The following is a 4,585-nucleotide window of genomic DNA, read 5'->3' on the forward strand; positions in this document are numbered from 1 at the left end:
TGGGAGTCATGATTTGGAGATCTTTAGAGATTTTAAGAAGTTGTAGATTCTAAAGTGTACAATAAAAAATGTCAGAAAATCAGATATGAAGTTAGCCTGAAGGAGTATATTGGCTCCTTAAACATTCTGACCACCTTCTTCCTGTTCACCCCTTCCCATTTCCCATCTAACCCTTTCCGTCTCCCTCCATAGAGCCTAAAGTCTTATAAATCATAATGCATCTGCATTAAATCAGGAAACCCTGGGGAACCTGTACATGTTTCTTTTTATAGAGCCAGTATTGACTTTATTACAATGTTACTTATATATACAGAAAAATCATAGTAGAAGCTACTTATAACTATTGTTCTCATTCAACAATAAAACCAAATTAAAACTCAAAAAAAGTTACCAAACCAATAAAAATATAATTAATTAGCAACAGTAATGTAACACAAATGATGACGTTATTTTGCTGAAACTAATCCAGAACTCACAACCCAATATGCTACTAACTGCTATGGCAGAGAGAAAATTTTGAGTTCTACACTCTTCACTACTTGCTGCTTTGCTATAATTCGATTCTCTCAACTCTCTTTTCTAATGGGATAACTGGGAAATCTTTGTTGGAATAACCTTCAGGGAAGACATGTGGCCTTCACTTGGTATTGGTTAACTTTTTTACTTGTTAGGACCTGACAACTGATGCAGTGCTACTCAATGTCAAACAGCCAAAACTTCAGGCACTGAAATTTCTAAGCAATATCCTGTTATAAGATAGACATTCTCAGATGCAACGGAAAAAAAATGTTACATTTAACTTTATTTTAATTGAAATAAAAGTAATAATATCGTTATTTCCACAGAGAATTGTGAAAACATGTTACACAAACTCCCAGACCCCAGTCTTCATGTGTGGGCTATTCCAATAACATGGCTTTCTTCTTCCCATCTAGTTAATCAAGTAGAGAGAGAATTAATTTTTTTTACTGGAGAAGTAGGTCATTTTGAAATGGAGTGACCAACGTGACACAGTTTCAGCACTGGAAGTCCCATGTTCTGGGAACTTCCAGGGCAAATCAGGAGGGTTGGTGGCTCTCCTTTGGAGCATGGAGCACTTCATGTGTTAAAGGAGGCTGGCGTCTCGTTCCCCAGTGGGAGACAGATGGGGATAAAGTGTGCCTGAATATCACCAGCAGCCTCCTCCTTACTCAAGCCCTACATCTCATGAGAACCTACTTAATTCCAGACTTCCCTACCCATGTCCTGGAACCAGGAAGAACTTAGTCTTCCCCTGGCAAGAAAGCAAAGTTTAGAAATAATCTCAGAGTATTCCACATAAGATCAACAGCTCCTCCAGCCACTTTTTGAGTAGGTCACCCTACCACCTGATTTGCTTCTGGCCATGACCCCTGGATCTCCAGGTTTCTTCCCTTTAGCCTGAGTGCTAGCCCTCGGGGGAGGGAGATTTTCTTGTACCTCAACTCAGTAGGGCTTGCTTTCAGGCTCCAGACATCCCTCCATAAAGAAACTATTGATCAATATCTTTTATGAATATAGATTCAAAAATCGTCAACAAAATATTGTAAATCAACCTAGTAACATATCAAAAGGATTATTATATGCCATGACCAAGTATGATTTGTCTTCAGAATGCAAAATTGGCTCAATATCCAAAAATCAGCTCAGGTGATACACCACATTAATAGAAAATTCTAAGGAATCTACTAAAAGTTTTTAAATTTTAAACAAAATGAAGTAATAAACTATTAGAATAAAGGAGTCTAGTGAGTTTGAAGGATATAAAATCAACACATTAAAATCTATTTTTTATACAGTAGTCGTAAGTAAACTGAAATAGAGATTAAAAAAAACAATTGCATTTAAAGTCTCAATAAAAATAACTTAAGAATAAATTTAATAAAAGAAGTGTAAACGTATACTCTGAAAGCAACAAAACAGTTTTGAAAGAAATTAGAGAAGACCTAAGCAAATGGGAAGACATCAATGTTAAGACATTAATAGTGTTAAGATGGTGATACATCCCAAATTGGTCTACAGAGAAAATAACACATTACATAAAAAGTAACAATTCAGATGACTGACAGTTGGTAAAAACAAACAAACAAACTAAAAACAACAGCAACAAAAAACACACAAGAAAACAGGAAATGAAACCAGAACAGAAAACAGGATACTTGCATTACTTTTCTATTGCTGCTGTAACAAATTACCACAAACTTAGTGGCTTTAAAGAACTGAAATGAGGGCTTCCCTGGTGGCGCAGTGGTTGAGAGTCTGCCTGCCAATGCAGGGGACACGGGTTCGAGCCCTGGTCTGGGAAGATCCTGCATACCGTGGAGCGACTAGCCCCGTGAGCCATAATTACTGAACCTGCGCGTCTGGAGCCTGTGCTCCGCAACAAGAGAGGCCGCGATAGTGAGAGGCCCGCGCATCGCGATGAGGAGTGGCCCCCACTTGCCGCAACTGGAGAAAGCCTCGCACAGAAACGAAGAGCCAACACAGCCATAAATAAATAAATAAAAATTTTTTTAAAAAAAAAGAACTGAAATGATAAATAATTTAAAATAATTTTCTTATTTTATAGTTTTCCAGTTAGAAGTCTCACAGGGTTCTTACTGGACTAAAATTAAAGTGTCTGTAGGGCTGCATTCCTTTCTGGAGCCTCTAGGTTAGAACCCAGTTCCTTGTCTTTTCCAGGTTTTAGAGGCTGTCCACATTCCATGTTTTGTGGCCCCTTTCCTCAGTTTTCAAAGCCAGACATGCTTCATTTCTCCAACCATTTATCCACAGCTGGACTACAGCTGGAAAAAGATTCTCTGCTTTTAGGGACATGTGATTAAATTGAGTGCACCTGGACAATCCAGAATTCTCTCTCCACTTCAATGTCCTTCATTGCAATTAAGTTGCAACACTGTAAATAAGGTAACCTACTCTCAGCTTCCAGGAATTAGAAGGCAGACATCTTTAGAAGGAAAATCAAAATGGAGTCGGTGTTGCTAAGGGAGCCCTCCAAAGTGGAGCCAGGAGGCCAGTGAAGAAGTGTGATTTATGCGCATTTCAGCCTGGATGGAATCTGACCTTTTGACCATTTATTGTCCTAACAAAGGCATCCAGCAGATCTGCCAGAAACTCAAGACACTTATCAGACCCTTACCCTTAAATAACTTGTGATTCCTCAAGGACAATTATTTCCTGACTTGAGTCAGAGTCAATCACAATTCACACTGAGCAACTTTAACAACCTTGTGATTTTTTGTCTTTATGAAAGTCTGGCTCTTTCTCTTCCCTACAACACTGTCTGTTTTACCCAAATACGTGTCTCCCAAATTGCAGTTCTTAAGACCCCAAATAAAGCTCTTCTTCTTTGCAGCCTTGATACTGATTTATTGTTTGACATATTTTTGAGGGGCTATTTTTCTGCCTGCCACAACAGTGCAACACCAGTTTTAAACTCTGGGAGCAAAGAACTGTCAATCCAGAATTCTACATTCAGCAGAAAATATCTGGGAATAAGACAAGAAAAAGAAATAAAAACTGTACAGATTGGAAAGAAAGAAAGAAAATTGTCTCTATTTACAGATAACATGCTTGAGTATGTAGAAAAATGCCAAGAAAGCTCCAAAAAACACTTATAACTGAGTTTTCACAAGATACAAGATTGATATAGAGAAACCAATCACATGTCTATATATCATCAATGAATAATTTGAAATTGAAAAAATTTTAAAGCATAACTTACAATAGGTACAAAAAATGGGATTCATATTTGCAAGGTTAACAAAATATGTGTGGGATTTATGTACTACAAATTATAAAACCCTGATGAAAGAAATCAAAAACCTAAATTAATGAGGAAATGTTCCATACTCATACATTGGAAGGCTCAGTGTTGTTAAGATGTCAACGCTTCCCAAATTGATCTATAGACTTAATAATATCCCAATCAAAATCCCAGAAAAATTTTTTGTAGATATTGACAAGCTGATTCTACAATTAATGGAGAAAAGCAAATAAATCAGAAGCCAAAACAATTTTGAAAATGAAGAAAAACGTTCAGGAACTTAACACTACTTGATTTGGGGGCTTGCTTAACACTACTTGATTTGGGGGCTTGCTATATAGCTCAAAACTATATTGTATTGGTGAAAGGATAGATGGCTAGACACAAAAACAAATGCAACTGACTAGAGAATCCAGAAATAAACTCACACAAATATACTCAATTGATTTTTGTCATAGGTGGAAAGTCAGCTCAGCAGAGAAAGAATAGTTCTTTCAACAAACAATGCTGGAACAACTGGATATCTATATGTCTCACACCTTATACAAAAATAAACTCAAAATGAATCATAGATCCAAATGCAAAGCACAAAACTATAAAAATTTAGAAAAGGAAAAGAGAAGATCTTCATGACATTGGGTTAGAAATGTGTTCTTACATACAACACTGAAAGCACAACCCACAAAAGAAAAAAAATGATCAGACTTCTTCAAAATTAAAAGTTTTGATCTATGAGAGACACTGTTAAAAGAATGAAAAGACAAGCTACAGGGTGGGAGAAAATTGTTGCAAATCTGAAAA

The sequence above is a fragment of the Neophocaena asiaeorientalis genome, unplaced genomic scaffold (assembly GCF_003031525.2).
Source record: "Neophocaena asiaeorientalis asiaeorientalis breed wild unplaced genomic scaffold, Neophocaena_asiaeorientalis_V1.1 scaffold154, whole genome shotgun sequence".
Taxonomy (NCBI): Eukaryota; Metazoa; Chordata; class Mammalia; order Artiodactyla; family Phocoenidae; genus Neophocaena; species Neophocaena asiaeorientalis.